At 40.4% G+C, this 26,728-nt stretch overlaps 2 long non-coding RNA genes across 3 annotated transcripts in view; both read left to right on the top strand.

Annotated features, from left to right (window-relative positions):
- Nucleotides 1-795: 795 nt before the first annotated feature.
- LOC136554609 (uncharacterized) lies at nt 796-8,358 on the top strand. The gene is made up of 3 exons (XR_010783357.1): nt 796-4,315; nt 5,116-5,179; nt 8,340-8,358. It is a non-coding gene; the product is annotated as an uncharacterized lncRNA (long non-coding RNA).
- Nucleotides 8,359-10,105: 1,747 nt separating this feature from the next.
- The window catches only part of LOC136554608 (uncharacterized), an 82,003-nt gene continuing 65,380 nt past the window's right edge, over nt 10,106-26,728 (top strand). The window contains exons 1-2 of one of the 2 annotated variants that reach the window (XR_010783355.1): nt 10,106-10,197; nt 11,228-11,278. This is a non-coding gene — a long non-coding RNA (uncharacterized lncRNA). Of the gene's footprint in view, nt 10,198-10,235; nt 11,279-26,728 lie in introns of those variants that run through there. The other variant, XR_010783356.1, reaches the window with a different exon arrangement.

Genomic DNA, 26,728 nt, shown 5'->3' with positions numbered 1-26,728 from the left:
GTAGTGTTTAAGTTACCCCAAAGGAGGGATGCAGAGGAGGCCATGTGAGTGGAAAGGCACATAGAGGACATCAATGCCAGTCAGCACTTTGGCAGGCTACAAGAAGAGGTGCTTTAGAAATAAAATCTGTAAGGCTGAAATATACTCAGATTGGACAGGTGAACTGCTTAAACCTGACATTAAGAGATTCAAATTTATACTTTTTTTTTCCCCAATCAGTGAAAAATGAGAGTAAAGGGACTTATGAGTCAACCATGGGATCATACTGTCTGCTTTCCCAAAAAACACTTCTTGGCAGGAGCCATGTTAGCTGGCACAGGACTATGTTTTTTAAATATATGTACCCTTGTTTTCTGAAGCTTTGTATGCTTTTAATCTGTTAATCCAAATTCTCTGGAATTTGTATAAGACTGTGGAAGGAGCTTTTGTTTTTGTGAAGTACGGGGCTCTGTAGCAACCAAATCAAAGACTGGAGAGATTAATCTATTTCAGCCATCTGAAACTGTGATTTGGCATACAGTGAGAACAGCTGAGACAGTGGGGGAAATTTCACACAGATTTTGTCCTGCTAGCTGTTAAAGCAATTCCATTTGCACTCTGCATTTTGTTGTTTCCTAGAAAATAAACTCACCAAACTACCCAGATTAGCTGGTCTTGAAAAACTGAGTCTACTTTTAAGGCAAGAGATATTCTTATTCCTTAAGGAGAAGAAAAAAGGAAGGAAGGAAGGAAGGAAGGAAGGAAGGAAGGAAGGAAGGAAGGAAGGAAGGAAGGAAGGAAGGAAGGAAGGAAGGAAGGAAGGAAGGAAGGAAGGAAGGAAGGAAGGAAGGAAGGAAGGAAGGAAGGAAAAACACTCAGAAGAACAGAAAAACAGGAGCTGGGTATACTGTTAATTAAATACCCCAGTCTATGCCTTGGCCCAAATGTGAATTTTCTATCCTCATAGCAGAGGGAAAAAAACCCTGGCTCGTATTCAGATATGTGAAAACACAAAATTTCCAATAAGCAAGATATATCTCACCGGGCTCTGGGAATGCTTTCCGCAATGACCTGCATAATTAAAGTCTGCATTGCCTTCTTGGCCCAAGAGAAGTTAATGGCAAAGCAGCTGCTAGCATCCATTAACTGTATTTAAGTGCTGTTTATAGGGAAAGACCAAGGTGCCCTTTTGGGCTCTGGGAAGTAAGATATAAATACATGCTAGCCATTATCAACATGCATACTTGTAACAAACTGCCTAAAGGGAATGAAAGCTGTAATCACATATTTCAGGTGTCACTGATAACTATATGCCTAAAAAGAGCAACCCATCATAGGAAATATACTGTAGGGGATGTTTTTGCATTTGAATATGAAACGAGGCCTTCACTTAATGACCAAGTTTCTTGGACCTTTCAGTCATGTTGCCTGAAATATCAAAACAGAGAAATTATCAATTAGTTTCATGTCAGGGAATTTATATGACTGTTTTGGAAATAAAGCATTTTATTTTCCTATTTCTCTTATAAATTTTAGCTTTTCCCTACTCTAAAAAAAGATTCCCTGTATGTCAAATCTCAGTTTTTACTAAGTCTTCCTTGTCAAGGCAATTCTTGCTTTCAGAAAAATTAGCAAGCACCAGTGACAGACCTTCATGATCTTTTTTTCATTTGTACATGGGCTGAGTTTTGAAAATATATGAGTAGAGAAAGAAAGAAAGGAAGGAGGCAAACAAGCAGAAAGAAAGAAAGAAAGAAAGAAAGAAAGAAAGAAAGAAAGAAAGAAAGAAAGAAAGAAAGAAAGAAAGAAAGAAAGAAAGAAAGAAAGAAAGAAAGAAAGAAAGAAAAGAAAGAAAGAAAGAAAATTGGGGAAAATGGGACATTATATGCATTTCATTTTTGTAATACATTTAGGGATGGAAATAAAAAAAGTGTAAAGAAAATAGGAGAAGCTGTTCTGTAAGCTGTTGATATAGTGTGTTGGTTTTCCTATGGATTTGAATTTGTGGTTGTTTAGAGCTCTGATGGAAAATCCTTAAGTGCTGGAACATTTTTAAAAAGTGTTTATTTCTTGCATGAACTCTTTGATGTTTAAATGTGTGAATGTACATTGCTGTCTCTTCTCCACAGAGCCACTGACAGGGTCTCACTCTTTCTGCTCAGCCTTCCAAAGTTTATTCTGAAGATAGCCAAGAAATATGCAGAGCTTTTATTATTTCTGAGGATTCTGTATCTTTCACTTAACTCAGGCAAGAAATACAACTTTGAGCAAAGGAAGGCACAAATTGATATGCAAGGAGTACTCATGATTCCTTAAATCATGAGTTTTCATTATAATTTTTTTTTCATTGATGGCAGTCAGTGTTTGAGTTTTGCTTCAGATTTCTTGTAAAATTGATCTAAAATATAAATGAATCCTATGTACTAATGATTAATTTTCTTTTTTTTTTTTTCTCCTTGCTTTCTGCCATAAAGTTCTATCTGCTCTTTTTTAAGAAACAGAAAGTCAAAGAAATGTCCCTCCCTCCCCTGGTCCCAAAGCAGATCATTTGTTTGGCCTGTCCTGAGCTGACCTGGCACATAATGGGCTACTGAGGAGCCTCAGTTCAGAGCTCTCACTGGCACCAATGAGAGGCTCTTCATGGCTTTTGCTGCAGAGATCAGGATGACTCTTGGACTTGGACTGTCAGTACAGATGGGAATGAACCCTTTACTACCAGATGGCAAATAACATTGACTGAGATATAGCAAATATCTTTTGCTTTTGCCTGTCACGGAGAAAAACTTAGTTCACCATTAATTCAACTATTCCTTGTAAGCCATTTTTTTCAGGAATGGCTTTTTTCTGTGGTGTAGGCAAAACAAATATTCCCTCTGGGATGAATCCCTGTTCCTGCCTCTTTACAAGTAAATGCTCTCCTCACTCTCTTCCAGAAGGTTGTTCTGACAAGACTATTGAAAGCAGCGGACTTCCCATGACAGATGTTCCACAAGAAAGCCAAAGCAAAGAGCTACTTGACTTACTGGTGCTATCATACTTTATAAGTAGCAAATTGTTACGGAGACAAGATGATAAAGAGGTGTATCTAAGACATAGCAGGCAGTCAACTTTAAAGATCTTCTATCTTGCAAAAGATCCGGGAAGGCCTGGCATCTGTTTCAATGTCTACAGCAAAGACCTTTTGTACGGACACAGATGTCAAGCAGGGGATCTTTGATGGTAGCTGAGGTCAATACATCTGTCTGCTGCTTTTGCTAATTTTCTTTCTGGGTCAAACTCAGAATGCAGTAGCCTGGCTTGCCCAACACACTTGGTACAAAAGTTTCCTTTGCTGAGCTTTCTGCCAAGAGTGGACAGGAGATCAGCCTTCCCCAGAGGGATTGCAAGTAGGCTGGTGGGCAGAGAGTGCTGCCTCTGCTGGGCTGGTATGGGCTGTTTTGGGGTGGCTTTCTACAGGAGCAGAGATAGTGGTGATAGGCAGCCTTGTGTTCTTTGCTCTGGAAGCTGTGGCTTGTCCTCCTTCCTGGCACTTTAGCTGCCCTCCGTTTGACAAAGGCTGCTAATTTTCATTTCCCAGTTATACCAAGGAATAACATTATCTGGGAAAGCAAATAAGACTGTTTAGTGTTTCACTATAACATCTTTTTCCTCAAATATGGTCAAAACCATCTAAATACAATGAGGATTTTATATAAATACATTTATATAGGTATGGATAAATAAAGAAATACATATTTAGTACATATATAGAAAATCACTTCAGTGCAGGCCTCTTCCACTTAGATCATGAGTTCCTGACACATGAGAGGAACAAGCAGGCATTACATGGGGCCATGAAACACAAGCAACCCTCTTAGCATGAGCACCTCCTTGCAAAGAGGAGATAACTGTGGTGAGCTCTCATTGCTCTGCTCTCCTGGACTCCAGTGCCCCGTGGATGACAGGCTCCCATCAAGGCAACTGCAATGGGCACATCTGTGCTTCTGCTTCCCAAGTTTTGGAAAGCAGGCATGGACCATGATATCCAGAGTTGTGGTCAACAGCTCATTGCCCACATGGAGACCAGTGACAAGTGGTATGCCTTGGGTCAGTACTGGAGCCAGAAATGTTCAACATCTTTGCTGGTGACATGGACAGCAGGATCAAGTGTGTCCTCAGCAGGTTTGCTGAAGACATCACGCTCTGCGGTGCAGTCGCCACACTGGAGACAAGGGATGCCATCTAGAAGGACCTGGACATGCTTCAGAGATGGGCCCATGAAACTTCATGAAGTTCAACAAAGAGACATGCAGGTTCCTACCTGGTGTCCCTGGTGTGATCACAGACACATCTACAGGTGGGCAGAGAAGGGATTGAGAGCAATCCTAAAGAGAAAGGCTTGGTGATGGTTGATGAAAAATTCAATATGAGCCAGCAGTGTGCTCACAGCCCAGAAAGCCAACCATGTACTGAGCTGCATCAAAAGCAGTATGGCCAAAAGGAGATGATTCTGCCCCTCTGCTCTGCTCTTGTGAGACCCCACCTGGAGTAATGCACACAGTTCTGGTGCCACCAACATAAGGACATGGAACAAATCCAGAGGAGGGCCATAAAGTTGGGAAAGGTTGGGAAAGAATAAACAAAATATTCTAAATTAAAAGGGAGCCACATGGACTTTTGAGTCAAACTCCGAAGTGCATTGCCTGAACAGGGTTTAAACCCAAAACCTTGACACTACTAGTGCCATGTTCTAACCAACATGAGCTAAGCTCAGGGTTGGGGCTGGTCAGTCTGGAGAAGGTTGTGTGGAGACCTCATAGCAGCCTTCTAGTGTCTGAAGGGGGCCTACAGGGGAGCCAGAGAGGGACTCTCCCTCAGGAATTCTAGTGAAAGGACAAAGAATAAATGGGTACAAGCTGAAAAGGGGGAAATTTAGCTTAGATATTAGGAAGAAATTCTTTACTGTGAGGGTGGTTAGACACTGGAACTGGTTGCCCAGGGAGGTTGTGGATGCAGTGGTCACAGCTAGATTGGATGGGGGCCTAGAGCAGCCTGGTCTAGGGAGGTGCCCTGCCCATGGAAGGGGGGTTGAGACTGGGTAATCTCTAAGGGCCATTCTAACTCCTTAATATTCTGTGTTTCTGTGATCCGGCACAGCCAGCGAACAGCCAAATCAAGCCCAAGGATACCATAGAAGGGAGAGAAGATTTAGATCCACAAAGTAAGTAGCCTTTGATGCTCTGGGTATGTCAGGTTAACCTTTGAATGTTAATTCACTAATTAACTGATTGATATTTCTAAAAAAACAACATCCAAGTATATTCTGGTATGCCAAATAAATGTATCACAGTAGTGCCTCTAGCTACTGTAGCAGTAGATGAATACCAACTGTCCATTAAACATATTGTTTTACATAAATCAGAGTATTTTGCACAAGTTGAATTTTTTTACTTTTTATGGAGAAAATTCAAAATACACTGCTGAGACATTTAATTTTGATGGGTTGTTTAAAGTATTCTAAGCAATTCTTATCTATTATCTGTGTATAATATAAGGTATACTAAAGATATACCAATACAACACTGAATGTCATAAAAACCAAAATGAAATAGTTCAGAGGAAAATACCTTTAAATGATCCATTACTGACTTCACTGGTTTAAGTGACATTTTGGACGCTGCTGAAACAATCCATGGCAAAATCATTAGATAGCTCTAGGAATTTGTGCAGGCTATAGACTCAGTTTTGGGTTGCTGGTTCAAATCCAGAGGGCCTGCATGGGTACAAGGAATTGTTGATAGCACGACCTTGGCCATGTGGTAAGAGTTTACCTCCCTGGGTGTAGGTGACAGTAGCAGAAATAGCATTAATTAGTCTACCTCAGTATCTCAGCCAAGGTCTGACATGGCAAAGCAGAGAAGCCTATTGTTCTTCAGACTGAGCTGGGCTTGCTCCATGGAAAAAAATGTAGCTTCCCCATTCCAGGTCCAATCCAGGTTTTATTAGCACTGTTGGTGTGATGCCAAATGAAAAGCTAGCAAGAATAAGAAGAAAGCATCAGACTAGGTAATTGGTTAGAGATGGTACCCTGGGAAGACAGGGACAAAAGGCAATGAGCTGTAGCCAGCCACACAATCCAAAGTAACAAGCAGTCAGCATTGGATTAACAACCAAGGCAACATTAATAATTTAACCACAGCATTCACAATGATTTAACCATGCTATTCAGAGCACAAAGCTAATGGTGATATAGTGAATGAAGCTAGAAGGTGATGATATTTAAAAAGTTCGTAAGTGTCAGCACATAAAAGAATCTCTATTGGAAAAGGCAATGTTCAAATTTTGCTTTCTTGTTTTCTGAAAAACACAAAAGGCAAGCATTTACATTTTGGTAGTTGCTATTTAGTATTTTCCAGCCATGAAGGGGTGGGCTGTTTCAGAAGTTCCTATTGACAGCCAACTTACAGAGTGTGATAGACCAACACATTATGCTGTCTTTGAAAATTGAATAACAAATGTTTTTGCTATTTACAAGTCAGAAGTGAATGAATAGATCTGAGATACAGAGCACCCACCCAAAATACACAAACCTCTCTCAGCATGCCCCACCTGCAAATTCTGCCTTTATCTAAGTCAATATTATATTATAGCTCATCCTAACTCATGGAGGGCTGCAAAAAGAACTGTAAAGTGAGAGTATAGGAATGTGATAGCTCAGAATAGGCTCTCAGAATTTATCACTTGCCTACACACAGAGTCCTACCACTCTACTGCTGTGATTAAAATGGTAGAACCTCTCTCTAAGGATCTTTATCACAGAAGATAGTTGCCTGAATTAAACCCACAACTGTCCCATGTTGCATTCTCTCACTCTGTGAAGTTAAATGCTTTTCCAGAAGTGACCATGTAAAATGGCTGCTGTTTTTACACCTAGTGTGCTTTGTGTACGTATTCATAGGCAGAGCTTTTACTCTGGTGACAAAATAATGGATTTTCATAATCTTTTACTTGCACTAGCATTCTGCAGTCCATACAGTCAGGACAAAATGAATTAGATTCGATTGTGCTTCACATATCCTGATTGAAGCACTACTGCAAACTCCAATTGCAGCAACAAATTTTGCTAATTACATTGTGCAAACTAGCTACAGAGCCTGGGCTGAAGAAAATTTAAACTCCCAAGGAAAACACATTATTATATTACATACTGCAGGCTTCAAGTTGCAGTGGCCCATCAAATCAATTGGCACAGTCTTGGAGCTCTGTGAATTCCCTCTGAGCTGGAAACCATGTAGGTCTGAAGTGCTCACCAGGGGCTGGGGATATTTTGGTTACCTCTGGGCTAGTTCTAAGTGCACATTACAGGCAATGGTTTCTGCTCCTATTGTCAGCATTTCTCTGGAAGAACTGTATTTAAGCAGTTTAGTAGAGGCACTAGGAGTTTAGAAGGGGCACTAGTTGTACTGGGGGTACAACTGTAGTATTTAGGATTTGCTCACTTTATGTGGAACAACTATGTCAGGCTAGATTTCCTTTTGTGGTAGGCAGATGAGAATGGATCCAGAGAGGCTGGATTTTAAGGTCATCCCTACATCTTTAAGTACATTGCAACTGCTCTTGCTAAATTTGTATTGGTCATACCTAGCAGAAGGGTAGCCCCAACTGTTCTGGATCTTATGGATAAAAAGTCCTATAGAGATGCTAAAAGCAAGGCTAGATTTGTCTTTGTTTGACAAAAATGTAGTATGAAGAGTACCACTCCACTTTTTGGCTCAAAGCTTCATCTACATAACAATGAAGTGCTGTCATTAGTGATACCAGTCCAGGGCGTCTTTTCTGAGTTAACAAAATTATTAGACATGCTATTAATACCACCAATTTCACATGTTGATGTGATAAATGATTATTTGTACTGCTTACCTTCTGTGAAATTTTATATTATATCCCAGTTTTTATATAAGTGAAACCTCTAAGCATTCCTGCCTTGAGCCCCTACCTTTGTGCATGGGGTCTGTAGATCAAACCCAAAGAAAAGCTGAATAATCATATTCCCAGCAAGAACAAATGTCTGGCTGAACCCATGGTTCAAGGTATGAAATTTGGTCCATGAGCAGAGAGTGGGCTTTGTGCTACTTGTACTCAAGGAGCATCCTTGCCAAGCAGCGTGTTGTGCTCCCTTCCACAACTAGCTGAGTGTCTGGCCCCAGCAGACTGACAGGGTCCATGCCTCCCCTCCACTGCTGAGCCTCTACTAGAGAGCTAAAATGTTGAAAAGTGAATTTATTTGGATTTCTTTAACTGAAAAGAAAAAATAGCTACAGAACAAGTGGTTGTGGTTGGATTGTATTCTATCTCCTTAATCTCCTATGTGTCTATAGCAGGTCTGCAGCAGTAACACACTAACACACTCTGGTAAGTCAGATTTTACTCTTCTACTCTGTGCTTGGATGATTTTTCCTGTTCATTCTTGTTTGTTCTGTCCTCTTCTCTGAGTGCTTATCTTTGAGGAGCAGAAACCAGTCTTGGCTTGCTACTGAGAAAAACACATGCAAAGAGGTGCCTTCTACATCTCCCTCTGAGGACCTCATGTCACAGCTAGCAGAGGAATTGGCATTAAATTGCCACAACTGAAAATCTTGAGTTGTGAGCTCCCTCCAGCCTCAGTAAGCGTTGATAGGCAAAGATTTGCAATAGAAGAGGTCACTGAGGAAAGCTCTGCAGAGCTGATGTTGGCAGGTGACTAGGAAGCCCTATCCCTCTGGATCAGGTCATTCTTATTTTTGAAGATTATCTTCTGAAAACAAGAGCCTTCTTTGCTGTCTTTTTGATACATGTGTTTTTGTCATGCACATCCTTTCCCACCCAATTGAGTAGTGTTGTTTTAGAATTTCAGACCTCTGGACTTTAAATGTACTACAGTAAATCCACCTTGGGATGAATCTCCATGACAGAAGTAATACTGCTTTCAATGATTGCATTGAACAAAATTTTAAAATATATTTACTGATTTTTGCAAGATTTTAATGAGCTTTGGAAAGTTTTCTAAACTATTTAACATCCTTTGAAGAAACCTAATATAAAAAGAAAATGTTACTTATATAAAACACATCGTGCAATGTAGCAAGAGCCATTTACTGTGCTCGAAGCAGATTTAGGACTCAACAGTATGCTGAGAAAGTTAAACTGCCTATTAGCCAGTGCCAGCTGCACCAGAGGCTGTTTTCAGATATATTTAATGGGCAGGGATCCAGTATTACTGTCACATCTACTTCCATCCTTTGACTGTCCCTGCAGTATGTAGTGGTATTTTCGTATTGCATAAAGTCTATCTAGTAGTAAAGAGCAACTTGCTCTCTTGAGCAACTGAATAGCTTCAAGAATTAGGCAATGCAAAGGAAGAGACACAAGCACCTCCCCCTTCCAAAAAAACCCAACTTTCCCCACATAAAGGAAAATAAGTCCATCAATTTAAAGCATCTGTTCTAAAGGGGTTACTCCTGCTGGTCTCCTTTTATTTTTTTCCTTAGTTTTTAATTACTTTTCTCTTAACAGCTCCACATGACAAGATATCTCTCTTCCCAGCCCAGAGGGAATGACTGAAGCTCCTGTTTGACTATTCTAGTGCTTTTCTGGCAGCTGTACTGCTAGCTTTGCCTTCCTATCTTTGTTGTTGTTGTTTTTTCCTTAGCTCTTGGGATTGGCTAATAGAAGATCTCTGCTGTGAAGCCCATCTACAACATGGCAGGGTCATTGTTTCCCTCTGGCAAAGGAGATTTTGTTTGCAACAGGTGAGGATGAGTTGGTGCAAACTGCAAGCTGTGTGTAGTAGTAGCTCCACCAACTTTGAGGGTCTGTATTAGAGAACCTCACTCAGTGATTCATACAAAAGAGGACAAGAAGCTGATCTCTGGAAAGAAAGCACAGAAAAGTTCTGAGCTTGTGCCAGACCTCAGTGAAGTCCAAGGGAGGGCCCAAGAGTTCCGTCATTGTTCCGTCATTGTCCTCTCCTGTTAGCACATGGAACACAATGGGACAGCAGTCCTGCTAAGAGCCTCTAGGGGCTACTGCAGTTCAATAAATCAAAATATATAAAATGCAAACCCAGGTTTTAGTCTGATATGGGCTGTGTTAATCTCTGGTGTGCTATCTTGGACTTCAGAAGAGTTACAAGCAATGGAATATTGCCCACTGAGCCTTTGCTGACTGTTCTCGCATTGCCACTAAGGATAAAGGATCACAGTGAGTAGAGAATATTCTCTTAGGACACAATGTTGTGTCTTGTTTTCCTGGGGGAGGAATTAGTCTTTCAGTTCTCTTTCTTGCTTTGTTCCCTGCTTTCTGATAATATTATAAAAGTTATATGTTTAGCTTATGCTGGGTTCTGCAGAGAACACACCAACTTTGTGTACATAACAGTTTTTTCACTCTTTGCTAGTGCTTTAGTGATATTTGTTTTTATTTGAGTTAATAAGAATCAATGTTTTACTAATTTTCTCTTTAAAGATACCATGCACCCTTGATAATTCTCTTCCACCACATGGGGTTTAGTTCACTGTGAAATGTTTCACGCACCATACGAGGCATAGCAAGAAAATGAGCATGTGAGAGAAGGAGCAGTCTTCAGAGCAGCATATTTAAGAAACTCAGAATTTAGGAGGAAATCTCTACAGGATATCAAAGCAAATTTCACTCCAAGAAGGTTTCAGTTTGTCGATAGATGTAGCACAAAGACTTCCTGTTGTTTCACAAACAATGAATCTTCTCCAGCCTATAAATAATGTAAAGACAAATCTCAAGATTTTTTAAAAATTCTGCTAGCTTGAGGCTACGTACCCAGCATGCCTCCTTGTTTACAACTTCCCACTACAAATGTATATGGTGTTTGTTTTCAGGCAAACATCAGCTTTCCCTAGTCCTGCAATTAACCTCCAGTACATATTAGCAGCAGCCTTTTAAGCAGTTTTTACACCTAATGATACTGGGCAGCATGGTCATGGAGTGGTTGCTCTATACTATGGAGAAGTGATGTCTGTGGTAGGAAATGTGTGCTGCAGCCCCCTTCATCTACAGTGCTAATGAGTTACTGCCATCATCTGCCAATCCTTAGGAAGCACCCACTCTTCAGGTAAACTTCCTTGAAGCCATTTATGAAGGTAAAATGAAATGGTACATTGAGTAAAAGTGCTGCCACACCTTACATAAATCTTGGGGATATAAATGGGATCTACACAAAGGAATGGATTTGTAAAGTTCAATTTTTTGTCCAAAGGTTGTCTTTTGTGTGAGAGGGCCTGAACTCCCAACATCTCCAAGAGTGCAGGTGAGTGCCCTTACTGCTTCTGATTTTGTTAGTCTCTCACATTGCATTTTTTTGTGCGGGTACAGTAAGCCCAGGGGAATGACCTTGTGCTTAAGCTAGATGTCCTGCCAAGGTTAGGGCCCGTTGCCCAGCATGGAGTGATGTGCTTGGTCTCTGGCAGGATGCCGAGGGCACAGACCCCGTGCACGGCATTCCTAACCAGCAGTGTCTCATAGGAAATACAGGTGCTTGTCTGGTTTGTTTGGTGTCTGATGATCCTGTCCCTGTGGGTGAGGTGTACTCTATAACAAGTGTTTGTTCACATACTTTTCAGAATCTCAGACTGCATATGCTCAGAAAGAGGTTTTGTGTGCAGTCAGGAATACTGGGCATTTATAGAGCTTACAGAAAGGAAAACAAAAGTCATGACACTGATGGAGTGTGGGCAACCAAGGAGATTTGGATAGCAAATCTGGAGTTAAGCAGTTAAAGTCCACTTTCTTTCAAATTCATCCACATTCACTCTTTACTGGAATGATCCTGAAACACATTGTTCAAAAAATCAAATCTTGATCAAGGACAATTTAGTCCTTAGCCCTACATTTTACATGAAAAATTTGGAGTGATGAAAGGCTTCTGTCTGGGACTGGAGGCTTGGCTAATTCTAAGCATCCTCAGAGTTTCCTCTCTGTTCTTATCCACTCTGGTTTTCCTGGAGGCTTTTTACACTTGAAACAGAGTTTTTAAAAGTGAATGCAATTTATTTAAAAGCACATTTGAGGTTCAAGAAGAGAGAAATTCTAATTAATTACATTCTAATATAATGTTAGACCAAGACTATAACAGAGTATGGCCCATAACAAAGAGCTGGATTGATTGTTAGGATCAGTCAAGGAACAGCTGCAAGCCATAACCATCCTTCAGATTTCTGATGCTGTATAGGAAGGGGCATCCACCCAGATCTTTCCAGTTTTCTAAATCTTGGCTGACAGGTATCTGTCCACACAATGACAGCAACACAATAAACTGCTCAGCTGCATTCTGTGACTGGGCACAGAGGGAAATTTCCCCTCTCCCCTGCTTCAGGCTGATTCACTAAGGATAAAAGGAAGTAGTTTGTTGGATGAACTATGACTGAACCATTGCACTAGCGACACCCATTTAGGAGCTTTCACCTGGCAGTTGTGTAATCATGAAGTGTACCTGCAAAATGTACAAGCAAGAAAAAGCCTTGAGTCACGTGAATTTAAGAAAGCAGCAAAGGGTTGGGGGGGTGGGGGGGGGAAGGTTCACAAAGTCAGATGCTGTTTCTGTCCATCCCCCAGAAGGTGAACTATTCTCAGGTTTTCATTAGCTCTTAAAATTCCAGCTGCATATCTAATTTCCAGGCCCTACATATCCAGCTGAAGTATTACTTCCTTACTGCCCAAGTCAGGTTTTGTGTTCTACAAATGCTCTACAGAAATATCATTATAAATCCATAGCTGAAAGGGCCTGTGCATCTTAAGTGCTCTATCGTTTTCTACCTCTGAATATTCTGCCAGCAGAGATTTAGAACATTGGCTCTGTAAATGCTTTCATGTCAAGACTAAAGGCAACACTTGTTTAATTCATTCTTTGACCCAACAGCAGCTTTATCTTAGGTTATCACTTGTTAAGCTCTCTAGAATGTTTTAAACATGAAGGGGGCTGCTGTGTATATATACCCTGTCTATTGTATTTTACTTGCAGAAATTTGACAGTAGTGATTCATAAACATCAAAACCATTTCCCTTCTGTGCTGTAACTTATGCTTTTCTTTAGCTCCATTCACAGGGTGTGCAACCCATTCCAGACAAAAGAACAAAAAAAACCCAAAAAACAAAACAAAACAAACAAACAAAAAAAAAACCAAAAAAAAAAGAAAAAAAAAAAAGAAAATTGTATTTGTTCCCTACCAAATTTGTAATTCTTTATCATAGATCACTAGAGGTCACAGATTTATATACATCTGCTTCTGTGTATATATTTTCATATATGCTTGTGTGTATAAAGTTTTGGTGTGCATATAAATATACCTGTATGTACAGTTTGGGTACATGTGTATTTATAAGTATAAATATGCACACGCATGCACAAATTTATGTGCTGTAGTGTAAATGGAGGACTGGAGTTATACATCAAATGTACTGCAACCTGATTAGAATAACAACTAAGGTTTGCTGTACATCAAAATAATTTACACTACTCTGTGTAAAGCCATCATTTCTGTAAGCAGGGGATTTATCTCTAAGTTGTCAAAACACAACTGTATTTAAAATCAGCATCTAATAATGACCCCTCAGAAATTACATCAAAATAATCCTTTTGGATTTGCATTACATAACACAAATCAGAAAATCAAAAGTTTTATATTATTGAGTCACAAGACTCTTGAAATCAGTCTGTATTTTTACTGCCAGCAACGGGACAGAACTTTTCACCTGAATTCATTCTCAAGTTGAAGTCTGATTCCTCTCTGAACATCATGAGGATGTTCAGAGTACTTGCCATCCTCTTATTGGCTCTTTAAAAAACCCAAAATAACCATCCAAAGCTAAAGGAAAAAAAAAAAAAAGGCAAAAAACCCCTGATTGGGTGGGAGCCTCTTGGGGAGGTTTGCAATGTTTTGCAATATGTTCCCCAATCCAGATAAGCAAGGACCAATGCAGACAGAGCAGTTTGGCCCTGTGTAACCTCTGTAACTAAGTACCACATAGGCACTTAGGGACTGACATAGGCACTGAGAGCAGCAGACCTCTGCCAGATGCCTTGGCCCTGAGTAGTTGCTCAACAAGATACGTTAACAGGAGTAATGTGAAAAAAAAAAAAAAAACACTCTGAGTGGAAGAACAGGACAGCAAAAGTTACAGCTCCATCAGGAAGGAGGTAGTTTAGAAATGTGGGAGATATCTAGACAAAGTTTAAATTATCTGACTTGAACTGGAAGTAATAGCTGCCAGCAGCAAGTGGGATACTTAGAAGAGAGATTTCTTTTTGCTTGTTTTGAAGCACTTTATGGTTTTAATAGTTTTCAGTTGGTGCAGGAAGAAAAACCTATGAAAATACAATATGGAACTGCAGAAAGAAAGTGCCTCATACAGAATTAACTGGTTGTGGCAAGTGTACAGAACAGACAGGATGTGAGCAAGAACAGTGTGCTAAAGTGAGTTGGACCCAGCCCTGACTAATAAAACCAGCAGAAGATGTTACCTACAGTGGGATTCAGCTCTACTAGTCACTGCTGTCAAAAAAGTGAAATGTCTAGTCAAATCTAATCCCTTATGCTCTAGAGGCTGGTGAGGCACAAGCACAAAAGATGGCTCCACAGGTTAATGAATCCCAGCTATTTGGAAGACAGCTTAAACCAGAAATATCTGTCTCTCAAAGAAGTAAAACCAAACACCAAGGATAAAGCCTCCTTACTTTTTCCATATCTGCACAAAAATGAAGTGAACCCCATTTATGACCCAGGCTGATTCTCATAAGGAAAGAACAGTACCCTAACACAATAGACATGCTGGAACAGCCAAAATCCTCAGTTTTTCATGTGTAATTGGGCTGGAGGGAAATAAATTTGTAAAATACTCCAACACCAGGCACTGTGAAAGATGTAGACAGACAGTGGTAGGCATTTCTGCTCAACTCCCATTCTATGCCATGAAAGCTAAAAGGGTTTTAAACATACAACTATAACCAAAATATCAAGCCCCAGACAAGATAGACTGAAGTCCTTGATGAACCAGACACCAGAAAAACTTTAAATTGCTGCAATTTTAGTTCCTTTTTGAGTTCAGAATCGCATCTATTTCAGTTTGCTGCCATAACCTGTAACAAAGGAAAATCATAGCTCACACTTAACAACAAAACCATACCTCCATTTATTTTTTGAAGGAATATATGCATATTTTTAAGAATTATAAACAGTCAGAAAGACCCAAGACTGGTTGATGCTAATGATTTTCTAATCAATGCATGGATTTTTCTTAAATAAATAGATAAATCAATACTGTTCTTATTCGTCCATTAATGTCATAGCCATGAAAAAGGGATGACAAAGGAAAAATGTAATATGCTCCCCTGGCACTGAGGCAACGACATCTTTTTAGAATGTGAGTAGAAGAAATTATTTCAGACATATATTTTGAATATCTATTTGAAGCTATCATGTTGCAGTGAATAAAATGTGTTTATCCCTCCTTAGTCTGCAATCAAGTGGCTTAGCAGGCTGATGTTCTCATAGCTTGAACTTTCTTGCTTGGCAGGGGATCAGCCTCTCTTTGCTGCTCACATTGAGCAAACTTGCAGATTTCAATCCTTCTGGAGTTCTTCTCTGAGATAATGAGCTATAGTGTACCTTTTGGTCTGCAAAGAAATTGTGAGTCTGGGACCATTCCCCTCAGACAGTGTAGGACCGCAGAGAGGGGCTGGTGGTGAAGAAACTTCACCATCAATGTCATTATAAACAATGTGGCTCCTTAGCAAAATGCTTGAAACACATGCAGAGAACTAAATTACCCATGAACAACAACAAAACCCTGTCTATCACCACTGTAGATAAAAATACCCAGATGGAAGGTATGGGACTAAATAACCTGAACTTGAATGCAATTATCTGGGGCGTTTTTGTTTCCTTGCAGGTCATATAGAAAGAGAAAGCAGTGCTACACCTTTGATGTAGTTTTAATAAATATTCAAAGTCCCTTCAATTACTGCCTGAATAATTACTGTGGATGCAAATAAAATGGGGAAAACCAGAATGACTTTCTGGTCTTCCTCAGGGGAATGGACTTTGGAAGTAGCAGCACTGAGTTGGATGTGAGGCAATTTCAAAAAGAGAGGAAAGGAGAAAGCTGAGAATTGTAGGTGTTGTAAGCCTCTCAAAGGCATTACATTCCTAGTTGGGCATGTAAAAGAGTCTGCATTAGCACTACAGCCTTCCACCATGGTGAGTGGCCAGCCACAGTTTTGGAAATGATACTTCCTTCTCTTTGTGACCTGAGGGAAGTCTCTGTGCATTACCTTGCTGTCTGCTTCAGTGAATCCTTTACAGCAAAATAAACCTGGCCGTAAGAAACAGAAAATACTTGCAAGCCAGAACACCCATGAAGACACTTCTCTTGGTAGTGAGAGTTTAATCCAGGGATCATTTTGAGCACATCTTGAGCTTTGATCCACCACTAGGGTTGTTGAGACCAGCATTTTCCAGAAGCACACCATGATCCCTCTTGCGGATCTCCACAGAACTTCAGCAACACCACTTCTCTCATGAAAACACACAGGACTTTGTGGTAGCTGTTTTTAAGCCACTAGAGTTGAGGAAAATATTTTGTACTGTGCTGGTGAAGAACATTGGAAGGTTTACATAGTGTCTCTAAAAAGGCTGAGATCACCTAGTAATATTGTTCTCTCATTCTAGAGGTCCAAGAAAGCCTTTCATTTATATTGAGGAAGAGATATCTTGCTTTTTTATTCCATCCCTCAAGCTACCAGCTGGACTACCTTGTAATCTCCATAATGACAGTGTAGTAGGCTCCTGCTCTCAGGTTTTTTCATTCATTAGCTCAATGTCTTCATTATGGTTATTACTTCACCTGACTTTGTGTTTGCAAGGATGGCATATGCCTCAGTGGACTCTATAGCCTGCCAATTTTCTAAGAATTCTATCATCACACACTGTGTGGACATGTCCTCTCAGTCTCAGAGAATCAAGTAGCAATGACTCAACACCATGTGGATACACAATCAGCTCTTGTGATGCTGCTGTCTCCCAGTGGATCAGAAGTGTGCTGGTATTAGTGATAGTAGAATTTTCCTAAAACCTAAAAATGCAGACAAGGGCTCAAATACTCAAAGCCTTGGTCAACCCATTTGAAAGACTTAGGAATACTGAGGGATAAACACTCTGGAAATCAAAACATGGATATGAAAGTTAGCATTCTGTGCTTCAGCTTCCTGGTTTACCTTTTATAATTTCTTTCAGCAGACAGCTGCATTAGGGGTCCTATATGGGGAATACTGGGTTTCCTCTATTCCTGTTTCATATAAAGGGTAGTATCTGCTACTGGCTCTTGACAGTCACATTTGTGTTTTGGGGAATGCAACTCACATCAGTCAAAGCATGTGAGTGACAGGGAATTCTGCACAGGAAACAGGGTCCTTCTGTTCTGCTGTTGCTGGTTAAAAGAAGACTCCTTTTCTGATTCCAGTGATCCACAACTTTCTGGTTTGATTAGGAGATATATTTATTATGTCTTGCCTTCTACTGTGACTCAGCAGCAAACAGGTTTCCATTCACAAACAAAAGTAAAATGACATCAGCAATCGTCAAATACAAAAAGACAAAACTGACAAAGACATTTTGCTTTAATACTTCTAAGCAGATACTGCAAGTAACAGAATGCACACACACAGGGGAATATTCAACAAGGAATTTTGAAACAGTTGCCAGCACTCTGTCTTGGAGAAAGAAATGTTGCTGCCTGTCTCAATAGCAATTGTCATATTGTGGTCAGCTGCCCAAAGATGAGCACAGCAGTGTCTGTGGGCAGCTGCAGCAGCTGAGCCAGTGAGCCCTGGCACAGGGACAGAGCCAACAGGTGTCAGCCAGGCAGGCAGCACCTATGCACAGCAGCAGCCTCATATAAAACCTCAGGAGAACATGGAGATGGTGCATGTCCTCCCAGCTATGTTAGGCACTTCTCTGCTGTTACAGCTAGTTTCTGCATGACCAGTACCGAGGGAAAAGGAATGGCTAAAGGCAGGGTAGTTGTGGATCTCTAACTGTGCTACTCTGTGTATTGTCACTGAGCTCCTATCAGTGACCAAGTCATCCACGTTTTCTGCAGACAAACTTGCCCACTTAGCTAGGGGGAGACTGTATGCCAGGCTTTTATGGGGCAGCCCTAGAAGCACTGCTGAACTTTGTGCCTTGGGAATCACTTGGAGCAGTCAAAACAACCCTGTATATTCCTTCTCAACATCTAATAATTTTTTTTAGCTTTCTCCATTTTTCTATGTGACTCAGAGAATCATGAAGCTAATTAATTCCATAGATCAGCTTTCTGCTATAATCAAGTATCCTGTTTGGCATTTCCTTATCTGATCAGATAATCAATTATTTTCCCTTGTACAGAGGATGAGTACATAAGGACCACTCAGATGAGAATTGATCAGGACTTGTTCCTCAAACAGAGCCCAAATCAAACTATTTCTGATGCTATCAGTGGAAGCTACCCAGGTTTCAAAGACAGGTGCTCATATATTTTTGACCTTTCCTTCCCACCACAGAGAAAAAGGTATTCTGACACACAGAGGGGAAGGTATTTTGCTATGGGCTTATATTCTTTCACCCATGCTTCTCTTTCTGTCTCTCGTAGATTCCCTTGATCAAGAATCTCTTGATCTTTTGGTTCTGAAAGTCATCACACCAAGGTTCAAACATATCCAGTCATTCATAACTTCTCCCTCCGAGAAACATGTCAAACTCCTTTTGTATGTTTATCTCTGATCCTCTTTACAGATACATTTAAGATCTCCCCTACATTAACATCCCCAGTCTTTGCCTTGCTTCAGATGATTCCTTTGTCTTTTCAAAAAAAAATGCCATTTTTATTTTGATCTCAGGAATGAAACTGACTTCTTACCTCCGTTTTTTCAATAGCTGAGAGGAAGCATTGTCACTTTTGAAGCTTCCAGTTCATGGTATTTTCTGCTTAAACAGAAGTTTAAGCATAACCAAAGGATGTATCTTTCACCTTAGATAATATTCCACTTCACTAAGGGCAAGAGGTTCAAATGGGCATGAATTTTACAGAAATCAGCTATCTAAGACCAGCTGAGATTCTGGTTGGAGAGATCAAAGGCAATTTGTTCTAGAAAGAATGTACAGTCAAGCAATTGATTTTAAGTTTGCTTTTCTTGTCAATGCATACCTTTGGCTTGAGGATGTCAAAGAGTTTTCTTCTGAATTTTTGTACTTTTTTGTGATCCTATTTGGGTATAATTTCACCTTCATACATATTCACTTTCACTTGCATCTTGCTTTTAGACTAGGTGCTGAGCTGACTTGTCTATGAGAGTTGTCTGACACATCCTATGGTTGTCACTGAGCAAGACCGAGTGGCCTCTTTTTCTGCTCATTGGTTTCTCATACTTCAGTGACTCTCCTGTTCATTTTTGGAGGGCCTTGTAGCTCTGCTCCACTTCCTACACAAACTAGCTGCTGCAGTTGAAAGGTTTCATGCCCATTTTTCTTCCACATTGCCCTCTCTTCCTGCATTTTTGCTCCCTATCCAGTGGAAACAATGACAGAGGTGGTAGAAGTTTTCAAGTCCCAACAAATAAACACACAGTTATAACTCCTTGACTTCTTTTCATCTTTCATAATTAACACATAGCTGGGGACGTATGCATCAGCGCTGCTGCCTGGCCAGTGTATTTGGGAAACAGAATTTGGGGGAGAGGCAAAGTCCCCAACAGAGAAACAGACTGGCATCTCTGGAGTGCTGTGATGGCTCTTCAGAATTGAAGTATTTCATGCAGTTTCTTGGTTTGCCTGCTCAGGTTTTCAATGAAAAATTGAAATGTTCTGTGGGAAGCAGAACCATTTCATGAATAATTCACTGCAACTGAAAGCTCGCCTCTCTGTTGCAAAACAGTTTGATGTAAAACTTTTCAGTTTCTTCCAATTAGGACAAATGTAGAACTCTCCCTGTGCTGTCCTGGGGCTCAAAAGGCAACACAGCTGTTGTCCTGTATCTTCAGTAGCAATAAACGTTTGATCAGCTTGTGTAGTTAAGATATAGGCATGAGAGGAAGGAAACAAGGCCAAATTTACTGGAAGTCCCCTTGAATTCTCCTCAGAAATTATATGACTTGGCATTCTTTAGGCCAGGAATAAGGCTTAGCTTTTTCTTGCTTGTTTCTGCTGTATGTTTGCATTGCTCAAAGGCCTATATTTTTTCCACACATTTGTTTGAAAGATTCCAGCCTTATTTCCTATTTTGCCATTGCACTAGCTTTGTCTCCTGTTTGCTGTTAATTATATTTTTCACTGAGGTGGATTAAACTATTCAAATACCTTTACATTGATGTGCTTCTAAACTACATTCTGTAATAATTACCAAATATATATACTGGAAAAAATAATTATCCCAGTTTTGGTGTAAGAGAGAAAACTGAGACTGCCAGTTGCTGCATGGACAACCTCAGCTGAAAGATCAACAAAAGCCACCATAGTTGGTTTGGGAAGTTTTGTCTGCATGTACATTAGTCTCTCTTCCAGCAGGATATAAGCTTTTAATGCTCAGGACTTCCAGAGTCAGTGGGCACCTTTTCCCTTATCATCCCCCCATTTTCTACCTGACTACTGGAATATGGGTAACATTTGGTGGAGGTGGTACATAAACCCCCTAGCTGCTTTCATCATTCTGTCAAAGGGAGGAAAACAATCAAAGTGCTGCAGCAAGAAAACAAATGGCCAAGTAGCTGTTGAAGCAGGAGGTTCCAACTCACTGGAGCTCAGCTTATTACAGGCCATATGCCTGAGTGGCTCCTCTCACTGAGTGCTGCACCCAGATATGGAAACAAGTGTGAATGTGCCTGTGGTTCATCAGGCCTGGTTTGCTATAACCATATGCAACTACTGAGAGCACAGAAAATAAGAACCTGAAGAGGCTGTGGTGCTAACAGGAGAGAGAATCCTTGACAAAATATAGCATTAATATATAAATTTCCCAAATATTTATGTAAAGATCATAACAGGCAATGATAATTTGGTATCTCAAGCTCACAGCAGATGATCTTGTCTTTATCCACAGGCTATATTCATAAATGATGCAGCTTAACATAGGTAGGGAAATAAATTGAAATGCTCTTCTACTTTTAAATATATAAATATTTTTAAATATCATGGGGTCGAATTAATAGTTTCTCTTTACAGATACCATTAGCTCATACCCTTTCAGATATGCTCAGTGTTTGGAGGGCTTGCTGTGTAAATGAGGAACTAAGCACATGACTCAGGTCCTGAATGATGGATGACAGAATGATGGAGACTGTATGACAGAACTGCCAGAATAAGGAGAACAGAAAGGATGGAAGAAATCAGTTTTTTTTCCTGGCATTTCAGTTATGTTTATTTGGCAGAACTCTTTCCAAGAGCACTGAAGTGTCAGGCCCTAGCCAACCATTTCTATTGGGTGTTAGGAAGTCTTAATTACCTAGAAAAGGGAAGCAGCCATCAGCAACCAAGAGCTTGTTCTAGAGCTGCTATATTCCCCATCCTCTCTGTAGAGTACTTATTTCCTCACAGGGCTTAGTTGCTTAAGGACTTATGCTGGAAGACATGTTGCTGTGATAGTGGCTTTGCTAATTTGGAGAAAGTATTCTTAGTCAGAATAATGAGATGTGCACTTTTAGTTATTCTGGAGGAGGTGCTCCACTCTAAGTTCATATGGTGTCCAATTCGAAAGCGTTTCCCCAAAGAAGATGGTGCTTCATCTTTCATCATACCTTCCATATTTCTGTGGCCAGTTGTACAGCTCTGTGGCCTTTTAATACTCTAGACTGGGGTTATGTCATCTGTCTAGTAGCTCTTTGCACACATAATTCACAGCACTGCCATAATTCACTACAGCTACTTCAGTCCACCCACATTTTGTAAAAAGGATGATGACAAGCTTTATTTCGTTTCATTTAATTTCACTTATACTCACCCTCTATGTGAAAGACTCCTATCCTACCTTTGAAACCTTTCACCTTTATTTTCCACTTGGTGGCTTGTGCCTCCCCTTTTATATTGCCCAATTGAAAGCTTTTTTTATGGCTCGAGTGTCTCGCTTAACTTTCCCAGCAGCACATCAAGTAAGCATGCCCTTTATAACTAAAATGAGCTGTACTGACAGCACTGGTCTGCCTCTGGTTTGGTTTGAAACACTATTACATGAAATGCTAGGAAGGTGTCTAGACACAGTGCAGAGTAGGCACCACATGCACATGATTAGAAGACATTAGTAATCCCTCAGTGTCAGTTGCTGTCCTCACCCGTGTTAGTTCAAAGGGGGAAAAAAAATTATGTGACAGTGTTTTCACCTGCACAGGGTGGTTTAAACAGCCTTTCTTTTCATGTAGCAATAAGCAAAACTAGATATGGAAAGTTGGTTTCTTAGAAATTAAAAATATCGTCTTACCGGTCTTAATAAATTTGCCATTCTTTGCTTCTGTGTTGCATAAAGGTCCATTAATTATGCTGCTGTCTCTGAACATGGCTCCAAAGAACAGGGTGACCACCTTTTTCAATAAAATTGCAGATTTACAATTTTCCAGCTCAGTGAATCGCTGGTATTTAAATATATTGAAAGGCCAATGCCAGACTGTTCTGCCTCCCTGCGCTGCATTTTACTGGGAAGGAGGTGCTGGAAGGGTGCATGAGGAGAGAAAGAAAAGGAGCAGAGAAGAAAAACAGGGAGACAGGCAGATGTGATGATAGGAAAAGCCTTCAAAATCAGAAGGAATTAGAGTGCCTAGAAGAACCTAGAGCACAGAGGTGGGTCGCCCTTGGTGCCTCCTCAACCCTTGTCTTGCTCCCAAATGAGAGCAATGAACATTACTGGGACCCGAGAGAAGGCAAGGCTGATAACTCCCAAGAGTTATGGTCCATCACTCTGGCTGTGAGATGAGGACCAAGCTGGTCTAACTGCCTTTAGCCTCTTTGCCCAGGGAAGATCAGAACAAAGTACAAACTCTGTGCTGTGCCTCAAATTCAGGTACATGGTCACACAAACATGTGGGATGATTCCTACTTTCTGTCAGCTCTCCTTGGCTGGGAAGGGGAAAGATGAATCCATGCATGTTTTTTCTGTAGTTGTCTGCAACTGAAATTTGTTTTAAACCATCTGCAAAACTGTACATTCTTTTGGCAACAGGGAAGGCAGGATGAAAATCTAGTAGAAAACAAGGTCAAGTGACTGAAAAAAACATTAATGTTTATGTACATAAAAATTATCAGAAGGTAAAGGGATGGGGGGGTAGCAACTAAGGCAAAGCTGGATCTTATATTTTTGTGCCTCTCGCTTGTGTTTGTATGTTGTGCTATATAGCTAAGGAACATCTTGTATTTGCCTTACCTGAGTATGGCAAACAGCCTTTCTTACAGACACAAAATAAAAAAAAATATCCAGCTCATAAAGCTCACCCTCTCCTGTCATTGCTTATGGAAACAGTAATGCTCCTGAGGGCACTTGAGCACTGTTGGCATTGGACACCACTAGTGGTGGAGGAAGCAGAATGTAATCTTTTGCTAACAGCTCAGCTGAATCCCAGGAAACTGATTAAGAGTTGAGAAATGACTTTGGGTACATGGATCATCCGCTGAAAACAGTGTCAGCTTGTGCCTGAATTTAGACACGGATGGACCAGCCCAGGACCATCCCTATTGCCTGGTTGTGCTGAGAGGAGTGACCAGGCTGTGCCCAGCACAAACTCCCTGCCACAAAGTCTCTCCAACCATTCTGTTTTGAGGGCTGCAGGGACAGAAGACAGTCTCAAGGAACTTTAAATATTGGTTCCCTGATTTTCTTCCACTCTCTGATTTTGAAACTCAGCTGCTGTGATAACAGCCAGGAGGGTTTTAAGTCTCTCCTCCTTTGTAGGAAGTTTTACTGTAAATTCACCCTGGCTTCCAGATTGCACACATAGAATTCTGCTCTGTGTGAGGCTGAAAGAGGAGACTCAATTTCCCTGTGGTTGAAGGCTTCCAAGAGCTTCTGAGGGAAGTCGTACTGCTAAAATAGCATCCTTCTCTTTCCCCTCTTCCCATTTTCCTTCTTTTTCCTAATATGCCACACTGTATATACAGAGCTCTGTTCACACCTGTACCCTGTATTACTGGACAAAGATTTTTTTTTTTTTTTTTGTTAGCTTGTGTCTGGCACTTAGATGACCTTGAAGCAAGTCTCACTTGGAGTGCAAGCTTTCTATTAGTTTGGCATGTAGGGTGGAAATTATGTGAGGGTCACCTCCCCACAGATGTTTCTACTCTGTATCTGAGACTGTAATGTCTGTCTCCCTCCAGAAGCCAGAAATTAAGAGAAGGAAATATGTCTAGAGCATAGTGTATCAGACTTACTTCATTCCTGTTTTAGGATGAGATAAATATCTCTCAGAGGGAATTGTTTCTCTCTGGCCACCTCAGGGAGGCCATGTTTGTAGTAGGCATCTCCATTATGGACAGCGCCCTTTAGACAAATAAATTGTACTGTAGCCACTCCTGTCTTAAACTATACCCTTTATAATCAAAGGTGGCACAGATATTTTCCTTTTGCAGAGATGTTGTGAAACTTAAATGCAATAATGTTTGCATGTCATACTGGTGAGAGCAGTATGCTAATGCTTATTAAGCTGTGAGCACGATGAGCTGCCCTCCAAAGGCTGCCAGAGAGAAGTTCCCCTGGCACTGGCACCTCTGTCCATGAGGAGCACATCTTTATCACAATTTTAATAACATGGGCAGCTCATGAAGTAGATGGTTTGTTTCAGGGAAGGCAACACTGAAACCTCAGCCTGTACTTCAGATGCTGAAGTTGCTCAAGAGAAGTCACAGCCATACATTAGCAGAAAGTAAAGGTACTGTGAAATTATTGTCAAGGGAGACAATGGAAAGAGAGCTTGATGCAAAATATCTTTTTAATTCCTTTATATTGAAATTCCTTTACTTTGTTTACTTTTCTATCACACACACCCCAAAAAATCTAGGATTCTAGAAAAACCGTAGTTATTTTCAGTATATGTTGTAAGAGAGAGGTTTTAATTTTGCCAAAAAGCAATGGGTTTCCTGAAACCCTTAAAAAAAACCAATCATATCTTGTCCAAATACAAGGAAGCTGCACTGAAATATATATTTTTTCACATGTCACTTTAGGAAATTAATTTTGCTACTTGCTTTAGCAAGATCAGGAGTTCATCCAAATTACTGAGCATGGGTCTGTTTGAATATCATATTTTTCTCTAGAACCTTGTTCATGAAAGTCATTCTGTTGACCATATTCTTCATTATTAAGATCCTAGTCTTACTTTTTCCTAATTTTTGAAATTTTTAAGCAGTCACAATTCTGTGTTACCACTTTTTTAATCCAAACATGACCATAAATAATTGTTTACAAGGCACAAAAAAGTATCACAATAATTAAGGCAAGTCTGGGGCTCTGCTGGTGTTTGCTTACATTGCTGTGGAGGAATATGCCTACCTACTATGAAAACTCACCTTCAGAAAAAGATAATTGTTTTCAGATACAAATCAAATTTGTTTCTTCAATATATTTTTGTACATTACATTTGCCAAAATATCTAACAGTATGCTCTCCTGTATTGCCCAGGTGGATCTGAAAGAGTGCTTTCCCTCTCTTGGCCTCTCACAGGCACACACACACATACGTGTGCACACAGGCACAAACACACACCAGGGCAAGTGCACAGAAAGTTCATCAGGCATTTCAGTATGTGATAGGCCCCAAATTCAAAGCTGGTTTTTGTGCAAGGGGATTAGGACTTTGGCTGTCTTTCTGTGGCATATGGAGAATGAAAAGTACAATAAAGCATGCTAAAGACTAGAGACCAGATAACAGCACATCAGCAGCTAATTGCTATGTACACTGTACAGCTGCAAATGAAACACAGCAAGAGTCTTGAACAGATTATATTATAAAGCATTATAGCAATGGTCTGAGAACAAAGCTAGAAATTTAAAGAAAAACAACCCAGAAATTCCAAAATAACAAAACAAACAGTTGGAAGCCCTATGGGATTTTTAACCATTTTGTTGTTTGAAGGATCTTTCTATAATTATTTTCCATGACAGCTGTAACTCCCTCAGGTTGGAAAGAACAAGTCCTGGCTGCTTTCATAACCCAGACTAGCAGCAGTGTGGTTTATGTCCTGCAGGATCCTACACTTTTTCTCACAGCTACTCTGCACTTGCAACAGTGAGAGCTAAAAGGGAGCTGAATCTGGGCACTGGTGTAGAGCAGAGTATGGGTTATAAAGAAGCTCTTCATGATTTGTCTATGCTTACAGCATTAAAACATCACCTCTGTCATGTTTTGCTGTACCTATGGGGTGTTCTTGTTCCCTGCTCACCAGGCAGCAGGGGAAGCAATGGAGCTGGTGCCTTCTGGGCTGCACACAACCCAGTGCTCCAGAGCTGTCCCATCCTTTTAGAAAGTCTGCCCTAAGACACTTTCAAGCTTCACACAATCTGCAGGAGACATTCCTCAAACCTTTGGATTTTTGAGTGCCTTTCGAATGTCCAAATGGGGCTTCACCCTGCTCAGTTAAAGAGGGTATATTGTTTTATTTAAATTATGTGCAAGGTCCTGTGTAATATGAATTTTTTTGTGGAGGTAAGATGTATATGCCCTTGGGTAAAGGGAAAAATATCACTAGCAATGATGTCAG

Source organism: Molothrus aeneus, chromosome 3 (assembly GCF_037042795.1).
Source record: "Molothrus aeneus isolate 106 chromosome 3, BPBGC_Maene_1.0, whole genome shotgun sequence".
Classification (NCBI taxonomy): domain Eukaryota; kingdom Metazoa; phylum Chordata; class Aves; order Passeriformes; family Icteridae; genus Molothrus; species Molothrus aeneus.
The sequence above is the reverse complement of the archived record's forward strand: the minus strand, read 5'-3'. Positions and strand labels throughout refer to the sequence as shown.